This window comes from Anolis sagrei, chromosome 4 (assembly GCF_037176765.1).
Source record: "Anolis sagrei isolate rAnoSag1 chromosome 4, rAnoSag1.mat, whole genome shotgun sequence".
Lineage (NCBI taxonomy): Eukaryota > Metazoa > Chordata > Lepidosauria > Squamata > Dactyloidae > Anolis > Anolis sagrei.
In genome coordinates this window covers 228,704,108-228,719,469 of record NC_090024.1, presented here as the reverse complement: position 1 = coordinate 228,719,469, position 15,362 = coordinate 228,704,108, and positions in this window count along the sequence as shown.

Below are 15,362 nucleotides of genomic sequence, written 5' to 3'. Positions count from 1 at the left end.
TAATTTAATGTTGATGTACGATGTTTGTAGTATTGTCGAAGGCTTTCATGGCTGGAATCACTAGGTTCTTGTGGGTTTTTTCGGACTATAGAGCCATGTTCTAGAGGCATTTCTCCTGACGTTTCGCCTGCATCTATGGCAAGCATCCTCTGAGGATGCTTGCCATAGATGCAGGCGAAACGTCAGGAGAAATGCCTCTAGAACATGGCTCTATAGCCCGAAAAAACCCACAAGAACCTAGTTTGTAGTATTGTTAGCACTGAATCCTTGTTGTTAGCCGGTCTGACACAGTAAATGAGATATACTGTATATGCTGGATTTTGTATCACAAAATCACAAGTCAAACACTTCCCAAGCATCTAGGACTGTGTGATATATTTTTGAATGATGTGTGCAGATCCAAGTAAGGTGGTCTTTTGCAGTTGACAGAGCGTAATTTTGTCAATTTTTCCCCCAATTTTGTCTATTATTATAATTATAATTATTAGGCATTCTGCACTCTTCAGTGCTAAAAATTGCTGCATTTCCAACACAGGAGAAAGGATGGAAGGGAAGATGGCAGCAGGGAACCCGTTTAAATCATATACAGGAAGCCCTCAAGTTAAGGACCAGATAAGTTCTGCAGATTTGTTCTTAAGCTGAATTTGTATGTATGTTGCAACAGGTACATCTTTAAGTGTATCTCCAGCCATATATGTGTGTGTGTGTGTGTGTGTTTGTATGTGTTAATTAGAGAGAGAGAGAGATTTGGAGATCACTCTCAGTGAAATTCAGCCGTGACACTTTCTGCCCCGGAGTGTGGTGGTTGACCATCTGTTGGGGGTGCTTTGAAAGCGATTTTCCTGCTTCTTGGCAGGGGGTTGGGCTGGATGGCCCACGAGGTCTCTTCCAACTCTATGATTCTATGAGAGCATCAGGAAGGGTTAACACCCTTGTGGTGCCTGTTTTGCTGTTTGTGCTGCTTTTCAGAAGTTGTCAGCTCACTTTCTGTTCCTGTGAAAATTCGATTTTGAAAAACGTGGCTTGTTGTGGAAACAAGGATTGTCAATAAAGCTTCAGTAGAGACACCTTTTCCCCATAATAACTCTTTCAGGAGTGAATTTCCCTTCCTAGCAGTAGATTTCTCTCACTTCCTGCTGCCTCATCCCCAATCTGAAATGTGAGTCATTTGTAAGTTAGATGTTTGTAACTCAGGGACTGCCTGTACTGTTATAGACAGTCACTTTTGTGACAATTCTGGTGCAGTTAACACTCCTCTTAACCAGGATCTATGACAGGAGTCCCAAAACAGTCCTGTTATTTTGTGTCATTGCTGAGTGTCATTTATCTATCTGCTGCTACATTCTGAGAAGGGGTCCGTGGTTTTCACATGACTGGCAAATGGGTCAGTGGAACAACAACAAAAAACCTCCTGATCTAAAAGTATTTAGTGTATTCTTTTGGCAGACGGAGAGTCCAACATTCTTTAAACTCTTCGGATACACTGCAAGATGCATGGTCATGTCAATGATGGGAAGTCATCCAGATCCTGAGGCAACAAACCAAGCCTGAACCATCACATCACATTCCCAACACAATTCTTGATAGTTGGCTCTTCTTTTCAGTATTTTTGTGTGCCCCCTTCCTCCTAAAAGTAAAATTTGTCATTCAGGTCCCAAAGTTCTGCCTTTGACTCACTTGTCCAGAGAATGCTGTCACATAATAATAATAATAATAATAATAATAATAATAATAATAATTGTGCTGTCGCACACTGGGCCTGTGCATAAAACTGTAGACAGGACATAAATTCTGTGTGCCCAACAGGACGCCAGGGCTGCCTCAGATTAAAGGCCCTTGGATTTCCTAAAACAGAGTCTTTAGATTGCTTAAAGGTTCAACAATGTTCCTTATTAATGAAAACAAACAGGTACTTTAAAGCTTTCTTAACAGCCTGTTGGCTCTCTCTCAATCTTGTCCACAGGGAGCAGGCACTATATTCATAAACTGTATTTTAGCTAATAGGGAAATCCTTAACTTCTAATCTGGGCAGTCTGTCTTTGCCTCTGTTGGCGTGGAGCCCCTGCACCCGGTACCAACTGCTTCTGGCTTCCGCGAGTGACCCTTACCAAGCAGAGATTTGTAGACTTCCAGGGAAAAAGGAGTTCAGGTTTCAGTGATGGCTGACTGAAGTCCCTCAGCGAAGTAGCTGTAAGGCTGTATATCTTCCGGCCAAGCTATGGGGCTATATCTCCCCGGCCAAGCTGTAGAAGACGAAGGTTTCTACAGGAGCTCTTGGTATTATGTCCTGCATGAAAGGCTTCTCTGTGTGGACTGAACCCAAAAAGGCTCCTATTCCCTCCAAAAACCCAAAAAGGGGGCAGGACCAGGGAACCTAACTATAATTGACAGATGGTTTGCCCTATGATTGCAGCCAAAAGAAGCCACCTATCTGCAGAGTCCCTGAAACTTAGGACTACAACAAACATTCAATGCAAAGCAAACAAAATTGGAGCTCCTGGTACAGTTGTACCTGCATAATAATAATAATAATAATAATAATAATAATAATAATAATCTTTATTTATACCCCGCCACCATTTCCCCGACGGGGACTCGGAGCGGCTTACATATGGCCAAGCCCGGAAAACATATTACAGTAAAAATAAAACCAAAACATAAGCAACAAGCAACAGCATCAAATTACATTAACAAAAAAGAAAAAAAAGAAGAAAAACATATGAATGCAGTCTTGGGGAAGTCTATGTAATCTCTAGCAAATTTCAGATGGACAGCAATGCTCCTTATAGAGAGCAGGGCTTTCATCCTAGTTATACTCTTGTGAATGCTATATCTGTTCAGTCTTTTCCAGATTGTTGAATCATAAATGTTCAACATCAGCCAAAGTGAGAGTGGCCTGAAGATCCTTGGGGGTTGTTTCTTATTACACTTGTAAACTATGTTTGACAGTGGGTTGCAGAAACGCCAACCAAGTTTGTAGCCTCCGCTAAAAATTATACCCTGCCAAATGAAATGTCCCTCCACTCCCCAAATTTCTAGCAAGGTGGAGAGTGAAATATCAAAAAAGAATTTGCATCTACAACTCATATTTACTATGTTTGCACTCCGTCTTTAACTCCCTGCCTCTTTTTTTGAATGCCTAAACTCTATTTCTAAATGCTCGACTGGAGTTTTGTATTACTTGCAATGCTGGAAATTTGGGGGCTGAAAGAAAAATAATAGGGGACAGTATTCTTACTGAAGGTAATCTTTACCCCACCTCATTATACTCTTGCATCCGGTTTCTGGGGAATTGTTCTATTCTATAACTTTTTCCAGACAAAAGTATAGACCAGTGATTTTCAACCTGAGGTCTGTGACCACTAGTGGTCCATAGGAACCAAAATACGGCCCACTGCCTCACCATTACTACACTGTTGCAACAAGAGTGACTAGTCTCGCAAAATCCTCTTATAGTGCCGAAGCTTATTAAATATGGTTTTCTGTAGGCGACCAGATGGTGACTACTGGATGGCATATGTTCTGTATCAGAAACCAGAGCTGATGTGGTCTATCCAATGCAATTTTCTGAATCAGCACCATACTGTAAATAATCAAACCAAATCGAAAGTTTACCAAAAACTGATTCGTAACACTTTTGGTACTAATGTTGGAAAGTGGTCCCAGGTCAAAGTGGTCCCTGGTCAAGTTGTCCTTGGTCAAGTGGTCCCTGGTCAAAAAAGGTTGGGAACCACTGATATGGAGTCTTGGACCTTGGCTAACAAGCTGCTCCAAGTCATGATATCCTTAAAGAGAACCAGAAAAATAGGAGTTTAATGCAAAAAAGAATGACAAAGGTCACGACTTCCGAATAGCCTTTTCTCCTTTCTCCTTTGTTTGGTTTCTGAGAGCACTAGAATATGAGCAAGGTTATATTTAGTGCCTAGGCACATTGTGAGTGTTCTTCTGTCTGCAAAGAAACAAGATCCATCTATTACTTTCATTGTGGAAAAACAAAGCAACAGGAAGATGTACAAGGAGGAAGAGCCAGATGAATGCCACCCACAGAAAACTTTAACAGTTTTTTTTGTAAAGAGAAAAAATAAAATGGCAGAAGTAATGGAAGAGGGTTGGTGAGACTACAAACTCAAGATGACATTACTCGGACTCTTCAAAAAATCCAATGACTGAAGCATTGGAAGTGGACAATAAAAGCCTTGTCTGAAAGCTTCCTCTAAATGTAAACATTGTTGAACTTTGAGCAGCACTTTATGATTTTCTGTATATAACACATCTCCTGTATCTGTAGGGGATACATTCTTGAACTTATTGTGGACACAAGAAACCACAAACAATAGCAAGCCCTACTGAGATAAACAATGTATTCTGGGAGTTACCATATAGTCACCCTGGAGGACCTATATATAAATTCTTTCTTTTTTCACCCATTTTTCATGGACACATCAAAAAGTTCTAAGGACCAGTTGAGCCAATCATTTATAGACCAGATCTGATGTAATGAAATCATCCCAATTGTTAGGGGAAGGGTAAAAGGTAAAGGTTTTCCCTTGATATTAAGTCCAATCATGTCCGACTCTGTGGTGTGGTGTTCATCTCCATTTCTAAGATGAAGAGCTGGCATTGTCTGTAGACACTTCCAAGGTCATGTGGCCAGCATGACTACATGGACTGCCGTTACCTTACTGCCGGAGAGGAACCTATTGATCTACTCACATTTGCATCTTTTTGAACTGCTAGGTTGGAAGAAGCTGGGGCTGATAGCGGAAGCTCATGCCGCTCCCCAGATTTGAACCTGTGATCTTTCGGTCAACACGCTCAACAGCTCAGCAGTTTAACCCACTGTGCCTAAAATAGCAGAGCATTCAAAAATCAAACAGGATACAAAAGTTGAGCATCAGCTCATTAATGAGCAGAGTGTGAAGTGCCATTGGTTGTGGCTGTAAAGAATTTAGAGCTTAGGCAGACCAAGGTGCAGCGTCCACTCTTAAAAATCACAAAAGGTTTATTTACATCAATAAACCATAACTGCATTTCTTAATAATCAAGAACTGGGTCTGAGCTCCTCTAACACCCATCTCTTCTAAGGTTTCAAGAGAGGGAAAAGGGGAATTTCCTCAGCCTATACTAAACTAACTAACTGCACCTCATTGTGGACTTGAGACTTGGGCAGTGTAGGGTTGAATCCCAACACCAATTTGGGTCTTTGTGATGCAGAATGTATTCAGACAAAGTGTCCATTTTGATCTTTCTGTATCGCTTTATAATGCTCAAGATGCAAATTAAGATATAAAGCCATGTTGGGGGATAAAAGTTAAGGATAAAAGTTACCCATTGCCTTGTTTAATCAGTTTGGACTGGTAGTAAATGCCAGTCATCATGACCAATTCATTCTTTTTGAATGCCAGTGTAATATAATAGCTTGCAGAGACAGCTATCAGGAAGTGGGACTTTTTCTGGTTATGTCCTGATTGTGGATTACTCTCCTCAGGGAGATATAGCTGGTATATTCTTTTTTTAATCCTGGCACCAGCCTGTCTTATTTCAAAGGAGTTTTTGTGTTTAGCTTTGGTGTGCTTATGCATGGGTTCACCTGGGATTTATTGTATTTTGGATCTAGCAGGACAGTGTATGAATGCTTGCTTAGGGCCCTTCCACACAGCCCTATATCCCAGAATATCAAGGCAGGAAATCCCATGTTAGCTGAGTGTGGACTCAGATAACCCAGTTCAAAGCAGATATTGTGGGATTTTCTGCTTTATATTCTAGTATATAGGGCTGTGTGGAAGAGCCCTTTGATAGAGCATATTTTAACTTCATTGCTGTTACTACTAAATGTCAGTGTGCTGGAAGAAACAAAGACCACCGGCATTGAAGCAATGGTCCTTCATCATCAACTCCACTGGACCGGCCACGTTGTCCGAATGCCCGACCACTGTCTCCCAAAGCAATTGCTCTACTCCGAATTCAAGAACAGAAAATGGAATGTTGGTGGACAGGAAAAGAGATTTAAAGATGGGCCCAAAAGCCAACCTTAAAAATCTGCCATAGACACTGAGAACTGGGAAGCCCTGGCTCTTGAGCACTCCAGCTGGAGGTCAGCTGTGACCAGCAGTGCTGTAGAATTTGAAGAGGCATAAATGGAGGGTGAAAGAGAGGAAGGTGCATCAAGCCAACCCCGACTGGGACCACCTTCTACCTGGAAACCAATGCCCTCACTGGAGGAGAACATGCAGATCAAGAATAGGGCTCCACAGTCACCTATGGACCCACTGCCAGTACACTAATCTCGGAAGACAATCCTACTCGGACAATGAGGGATCACCTAAGTAAGTAAGTGTTGCTATTGTAGGAATGTTTGTCATCTATATGAAGCAGAGTGTGGCAGGGTTAATGCAATATACATATCTGATAGAGACATGCTCAGAATGCTCTCATAAGGTAAAAAGAAAGCTTACATTTATTACTTAGGAAATCTACATTGGAATAGAAAAAGAGTCAGTTAAAAGAAGACATACTTAGTTGCACAAGCGCTGTTATACAGATCAAAGCTAGGTCTCATTTGTGTGGATTACCTAGCAGGCATTGTTTGGACTAGTGTCCCATAAATGCTCCATTCTCATAAAAAGGGAACAAGGTGGCAAACTGTATTCTTGCAGAAGAGGGAAGTGACCTCAATGGATCAGCAAGCAGAAGACCTGAGTATATAGAGCACATGAGTCAAACTCAAGGTCCGTGGGTCAAAGGCAGTCATTTTATGTATCCCTCCAGATACTGGAGTACAACTCTTGTGTTCCTCATTATTAGACATCATGACTAGAGCTGATGGGAGCTATGATGCAGTAACATCTGGAAGGCTGCAGTTTGTTCTGTTTAGTCAGAAGAGTGGGGTTTGAGTTTGGAAACAAGGCTGGTGGATATGCTAGCTGACTTTAAAATGTCCTTTAACTTTTCCCCAACCTCAGAGCCACAAGTGCTGTTGGGTTGCAATTCCCACTATCCCCAGTCTGCATGGTGGATAATAAAATAATGGGTGTTGTCATTCAATTACATCTGGGAAGACAAATTGGGGGAAAGCAACCACTATGTAAAGAAAGTATAGTTGTCCCTGTGCATCCACAAATTCTCCATCGATCGATTCAACAGGCAACCATAAGGCTAGTGTGGCCCTCGATGAACACGAGGTTGACACCCAGATGTAGAGCAAAGAACAACACAGAAGTGAAAGAAAGAGCAGACATTGTTTCCCCTTCTTTGGTTACATTATAAAATGTTATTTCCTCTTCCATGCAGCACATAAGCATTTCGTAAACACTTAAGTATCTCTCTCCTTTCTTTCTCTTTTGGATAGATTACAAGCCTCAGTAAGTCTTGCTGGATAAAGAAAGTTCTAACTTGAATGTTGTACTGTACTTTTTTTTTGTTCAGCTGTTTTAAATACAAGTGTAGAAAGACAATGTGGATGTTAAATGGAGTGATACTATATATTAGGTGTAGATCACAAGGTCTTCCAGTTGTTGGGTTGCAAGTGTCTTTCGTTCCAATCAATACAGCTAATGAGTCCCAATGGGGAGATAGGGTGGAATACAACTAAGGTATTATTATTTGAAACACAAGATTAGTACACAGCAAACTATTATTATTATTATTATTAGAAACACAACAAGATGAGTCCACAGCAGACAAGATCAATCTGCTGGCTGTTGTATTGGATCACACGTCGGACACTTCCCAAGTGTCTAGGACTGTGTGATGTATCGGCAAATAATGCATGCAGATCCCAGTAAGGTGGTCTTCTGCAGCTGGCAGATGGTAATCTTGTCAGTGCTGATTGTGTTTAAGTGCAGGCCAAAGTCTTTAGGCACTGCACCCAGTGTGCCGATCACCACTGAGATCACTTTTACTGGCTTGTGCCAGAGTCTTTGCAGTTCGATCTTTAAATCCTCATATCGTGTCAGCTTTTCCAGTTGTTTGTATTCAATCCTGCTGTCACCTGGGATTGCAACATCAACAATCCATACTTTGTTTTTTAACACAATTGTGAGGTCAGGAGTAAGGGTGCTCCAGAACTCACCAAACAACAACAACAACAACAACAACAACAACATTATTATTATTATTATTATTATTATTATTATTATTATTATCTGGAGGAATACTGGGAACTACAGTGTAACAGCTGAAGGGCCAAATGGTTCCCACCTGGCATAAGGTTTTACATGGAAGTAAAACCCATTATTATTATTATTATTAAACTGTATTTGTACCTCGCTAGCATCTCCCGAAGGACTCGATGCGGCTTACAAAGGCCAAGGCCTCAACACATAATATAACAATACAAAACCTAAGGCAAATTAAAACAATTAAAGCAATATAAACAACAAGCAATAAACAATACACTAAGACACAATAAAACTGGGCCGGGCCAGAGTAATGGGTTGCTTCATCATCTATAATTGTAAGTCTTAGATTACAGACTATGATGTCCCTGATGTTCTTCTTAAGATGTATTTTTCCAATGGCAATTCACCAACCTACTTTGTGCAGTAGCTCAACCTGTCCAGTATATCCCTTGAAACAGTGATTAAGCCTGTTCTCCCAGCTTTTAAGATGTTTTTTTAAAAGCCCCAATTTCTCATCCTACTTCCCCCTCTGTCCTCATCTTATTTCAGTTGGTCCAAATTGAATTCAAAATACAGAAGTAACTTGCATTCAATGAACTTAATGAGAGGGTAAAGGAGGCCAGAATGTGATGAGGGAACAGAATCCTTCCCTTCTCATTTGACTCAGGCAAAAGGAAATTGCTGCAGCCTCTTCTGGCTTATGTGCTCTTTTTCCTTAATGCTTTTTATCATCGTGACTACATTCTGGCATTGCTTGGCCACATGTGTCCCAGTTATCATCTATGAACCTTTCGCTATTGGCCTCTTTACTATACATTTCAAGAATCTCATGTTGTGAATAAAAACAGGGGATATAAGGGGATGGAACTTGTGTATTTCACAGAAGTCTCTCCCGCCTCTTTTCTAATAATTATACTCAAGTCAATTTACTTAGAATCCATGCCTAGATAAATAAATAAGTTAATAATTGAAAAACTTAGTTCATGTATTGGAGAGAATGGACTTTGCATTATTGCCCAAATAATACTTTAACCAATCTACACATTTCAAAGGGGCCAGATCTCAGAAAATGGCAATGCAAAATGCAAAAGAGGACCAGGCAAGGTTTAGTGTGGTGTTGGAGACCCTGCTATAATTAGAAATAGAATAGTTTTTTCTAAAATGGCAGAAAGAGATTTCAAGATTTATCTGGCATGCAAAGGCACCCAGAATAAAAATCAAACCAATGTATAAAGGAGCATTTCTAAATGATGCAGGTGCATTTCTAAATGATGATGGAGCTCTGTGGCCACCACTACTATTTTTATTTATTTACAATATTTATATTCATATTCTGCCCTTCTCGTCCCATAGGGAACTCAGGGTGGATTTCAATGCACATATACATGGCAAACATTCAATGCCAATTAGACATACAACATATATAGACAGACACAGGCAATTTAACGTTCCAGCTTTTCTGGCTGAGAGTATGCTCAATTCCAGCCACAGGGGGAGCTGCCGCTTCACCATCCACTTGTGGTACCGAGTCCTTTGATGGAGTACTTCCTCATTCTTCTGCACGCTGCTGGAAGATTTTATGGCGTTGTAAATTAGTTGGCCATAAGACAAGTCAGTGGTGCCAAACTGGGTTTGCTTTCAGAGGATGGTGTGGACTTTCTCCAACTGCCTCAGTGGCATAGAGGCAGTCACTGTGGACATTCCTGGGGCTAATCTGGAGTACTCCATTCTGGATAAAGTCTGAGACATTTGGCCCATGAAGATGCACCATGATGTTCTTAAATGGCATACCATTACACAAGAAAACAGGGCTTTTGTTCAGCAAGCAACCCCCCCCCCCCAAAAAAAAAACCCACTGCTACTTTTGCTCAATATCAAACTGTGATTGAGAAACAACAAAAACAGTAGATTTCAGTGACCCTAATATAGTCCAACCACCTTGGTGTAATTTAATCTGTCTGCTGGGAACAATTGGAATCAGGTTTCTTAGTCAATGAATGATGACGTTGGGAATTGCATATTCCCAGTCAACAATTGCTGGGAGCAACCCTCTCTGTCCACACAACATGCGTAATATTTTGCCATAAACATCATGCTAAAACACTAGCAGGTGTTCTTAAGGTGGAAATAGTTAAGAAGTAGAGCTTCTTGTAAAGAGCTGTTAAAGAAAAGCAAGTGTGTTCACAGCTAGATGCAATAAAATTTTATACAGCTGTCTGTTTACTTACCTGAATGTTCATGACGATAGTTGTATCATTCTGCAGTTGTATGCAGAAATTTCTGTTTTATGGACATCAGGGATTTTCTTCCTCCTAGAAACCAATGATAAGAACCAAGCAGCACCAGTCCAAGACATTTTACTTCCTGAGACAGAGCAGTAAATAATACCCCCTTCTCCTCCCCACAAACCAACTTATTTTGGGATCTGATCTAAAATAAAAACAGGAGGGCAACAAATTAACAAGAAATTAATTGCTGCGATGTCAAAATCAGATAATCCTCTTTGCCTAATGGCATGTTCCTCGGAATCCACATCTATAAAAATGACAATTTGGAGATCAACCCAGAAAGAAAGATGGCAGCTATATTGTTAATCAGATCTCTTAGGTGAGTTGCTATTTTTAGAAATTAGAATAATAGAGTTGGAAGATACCACATGGGCCATTCAGTCCAACCCCTTGCCATGCAGGAAAGCACAACCATATCTAAACTGTGCAATGACGCATAGAAAAATGTACCCCCCCCCCTTGTGGTATGAGATGACATAGAATGGAGTAGGGGGACCAAAAGACCTCTGGAGTGCTGCCTGCAGATGATATTATTTAATGTTTATGTCACAGTGCTGGGAGGAGAAAGCAGTACAGAAGGCCCACCTACATGGGTCCCATACCTAGGAGCTGATACGGATCTAGCCACTGAGCTGGCTTGGTAGCTGGTGGATGTTTGCATTGTATGGCATTGAGTCAGCCCGGTGGCCAGATAGAGTCTGCACGGGATAGTAGCACCAAATTGGACAGCACTCTTACCATCCCTCTCTTGTCCTTGGCTTAGTGGCAGTCACCTGGTGACACAATGCGTTAAACACTTGTGTTGGCAGGACTGCTGACTGACAGCTCAGTGGTTCGAATCCGGGGAGAGCTGGTTGGGGACATGAGAGAAGCCTCCCACAAGAATGGTAAAACATCCAGGCGTCCCCTGGGCAACATCTTTGCAGATAACCAATTATCTCACACCAGAAGTGACTTGCAGTTTCTCAAGTCACTCCTAACATGAAAAAAAAAACCTGGTGTAGAATTTCTTGTGGTTGTCACTTGTATAGATTGATGCTGGTCGCTGCACCAGAGAAACGTGAAAGAGAGGATTGGAAAAGGAGGTGTCGCTCCCTCTTTTGGAATATGAACTGGCCCAACAGTTCACACTGCTGCAATGTGTGGGCAAGCTCCAAATCTTTGGGGAAGCTCTGGAGCAGTGGTTCTCAACCTGTGGGTCCCCAGGTGTTTTGGCCTACAACTCCCAGAAATCCCAGCCAGTTTACCAGCTGTTAGGATTTTTGGGAGTTGAAGGCCAAAACATCTGGGGACCCACAGGTTGAGAACCACTGCTCTGCAACTTCAATGCAGGACAAGGCTGCTTAACTAGCTGTGGCAGGCAGCTGGATGAATTGACCCCATGCATCAGGTGGATGCCACAGGATCCATTCACTCTTGACGCACCTCATTTGGCCCATGTAGATGAGCCCCTCAAAGTAGAAATCGTGTGAAACAACTCCATGAATTTTATATTCATTTTCTGGATTTTTCTTTCAAAAAATTAATGTCTTGTCTCCTTGTTTTTTTTCTGCTTCTTTCTATCTCTCTTTCTAAACCATGCAGGTGTTTCTTGTTCATCCAGTGGCTTTGTAATGGTAAAATAGCACCTTTGTTAAGATCATACCACAGTACTGTTAATCATTTAAGGTTGTCATGGTTTTTCAGATTTAGACAAGACAGGTATACCAGGATAATACTATATATAAATGAAGGCTTCTGTTCTATGAAAATAAGTACGCTAGATATCTGTCTTTCTGTCTGTCTGCCTTCCTTTCTTCCTTCCTTTTTAAACAACAACTCCTTGTTAGGTATTTTAAAGTCATGAGAACCCCTGAGCCATTCTTGAATACAGATATTCAATATTTGTTGACGTTTCTCTTCTGTCCAACCATAGTTTGGCCACTTTTGTTGCAAAAGAAGGAGGAATGTTCTAGCCATTGTTTTCCTTACACAATTACTGTCTCATTTGATTTGCTTTTCGTTTATCTGCTGTTATGATCAGCACCCTAATTTTCCATTCCATTTTAAAATGTCCTTTCCTTTGGTATCAATTACAGCCTAATTGCTATATTTCTCGAACTGACTTCCACTGTTTCCCCAATGGGTATTTTTGTTTATGTTTTCCCATTATCAAAACTGCTTTCCACCAAAAACTTCCTGCCAAGGTAGATATAGATATTTCCATGTCAACAAACCTTTTGAAAAATACACAGTGGACTCTTTGGAGACACTGCATGATCAGACGCCATTATAAGACTTTTAAAGAATCTCCCCATTAAAGACTGAGAATGTATCTACACTGTAGAATTAATCTAGATTGAAACTTCTTTAACAGCCATGGCTCAATATTATGGAATAGTTTTAGTTTGGTGAGACACCACTCTTATTTGGCAGAGAAGGCTAAAGACCTGGTAAAACTACAACCAGGTAAAACTACAACAATGGTAGTTAAAGTGGTGTTGAACAGTATTAATTCTACAGTATAGATGTACACCAAGCCTACTTTACATCATGTTTAAAAAGTCTCATAGCTTTCCCCCCAAAATCTGTAATTTCTCTGGGAAAACTAAATGGATTTGTAGAAATATCTCTGGTCATCAAACCAGCATTGCCTACTCTGATTGACAATAGTTACTTTCTGTAATAATAATAATAATAATAATAATAATAATAATAATAGTACTACTACTGCTACTACTACTACTACTACTACTACTACTAATAATAATAATAACAATAATAATACTTTATTTATATTCCACTCTTCTCCCCAAAGGTACTCAGAGTGGATTGCAATATATATAAACAGATACAGGCAAACATTCAGTGCCTTGTAACATGACATACAATGGGACACAAATACACAGACAAAGGCATTTTCATTTCCGGCTCTGGAAGTGGTGCTCATCTCTGGCTCTGGGGGATATGCTCTTTCTCCATTTCCAAGCTGAAGAGCCTGTGTCCATAGAAACCTCCTGGTCATGCTAGCATGGTTGCTTGGAACAACCCCCTATAATATATAGTCAGTGTTGTCACGTAGATATTTTGAGATATTCAACAAGATATTTGATATGAAATGAATACTGCTGCAATCAGGCATGTAGCTGAGGGGGGGGGGGCTTGGGGGGCTTCAGCCCCCCCCCCGAAATTCTCATGGTGGTCCGCGAGAAGGCCTTACTGGTACATTATTTAAACTGTTATGTTTATTCATATCATGATCTGATCACCATGCTCAATATATCCCATATGCATGTGGTATCGGGGTAACGATACAAAAGGTTTGCTAGGGTAGACCCTCTTTCACTCAGACTCAGCCCCCCCCCCCCCCCCGAATCAAAATCCTGGCTATGGGCCTGGCTGCAATGAAGGTTAACAGTGGATCTCCTCTTGCATTGCATCTCCTTTAGTCCCTCATGCTGTCTGGAAGATTCTAGAAACTGCAGTCCAAAAAGTAACTTTTTGAAGACCTGTGTATGTATACATCTTCTAGCAGAAATCTTGCAATGGAGAACCCAAAGATTAGGCTTAGAATCTTCTGCATGCAAATGGTGTCCTCTGCAACTGAGAGAAAGGTATGATACTTATGCTAGTATAAAACCAATATACTTTTATGGTACAACATGGGAATAATTGAAGATGAAGATATAGAAGGCTGAGGGGAAAAGGGAAGGGGCCTGAGGCTGTTAGGAATTGTGGGAGTTGAAGTCCAAGACCCAAGTTTGCCCATGCCTGATCTAGATGAACATACAGTTGTATTTGATTAATCTGGATGAAAGAATAGTACAAGATGGAACTGTCATTTCACAATCTCTCTAATTGCAAGCAAGAATGGTCACACTGGAAGCTACAAAATTGGGGCTGAACATAAGAGTCAAAGAATCTCCCCCAAAATATGTCACAAGAGGGACACCCCAAGATTCCCATTTGCCATCTGAAGGATGCTTCTACTCTGGTACTTTAGTTTGTTGTGGAAACCAACCAGATAAAGGAAACTTGGAAACAAAAAGAGACCAGCGCAGATCCAACAACCATTTCAGAGTGCTTTTTCTGCCGCAATGGAAAAAGAGGATGGAAATGTGGAGGAGGAGATGGAGAGATCCAGATGAATCAATACTTCCCATTTTAGAGAACATGAAGGTTGCTGAAGAAATCACCAGATTCCATCCTTCTGTGAAAAATTAATATGAGCAATCGATTAGTAAACTGGCCACATTTCAAATAAGTTTCAAGTGGCACAAGTTTCCAGTAGCTATAAAGAGGAACAGTGCAAAGGGCTTCTGCTAAAGTCCTTTCCTTGAGACCAGAGGCAGAAGCCTGGCCATTCATGATGTACTCTACTTCTGTGGCTATCTCTGGATATTCCTCCATGTGCTGAACAGAGGAGACAATGGCAGATGGTTTAGCTTGTGGGTTAATTTTCCGATTAGGTTTGTTGCTTTCTTTGATAGCAGGTAAGAATTTTATATTTCTATCCAAAGACTTTATATTGCATCGGGCTTATGGAGAAAGAGAAAAGGAGAGGCATGGGGTGGAGCTGGGGATATTAATTTAATGAACTTATATCAAACGAATCAACAATCAGACAAAGTATGAATATAGTTCAGTCAATGGAATTGTTTTAATTGTCTTCCATTGAAATTACAAGGACATTTGCTCAGCAAATGTGTTTGGGACTTGTATTATCTTATTAACTGTATTGGGTGATGACTGGTGACTTCCACGCCAGATTTGCATGCAAACTTCAAAGTAGCTTTCCTTAGTGCTGAATCCTATCCCCCAAATTGGGTCAGTGCCTTGGACTGCGGTGGACTTATAGATTCTTATGGTGCCCAGAGAGCAACAAAAAAAAATTGCCAACAATCTTTTCAATGGGTTGTTGTAGGTTTTTCCGGGCTATATGGCCATGTTCTGGAGGCAATTTTTCTCCTGACGT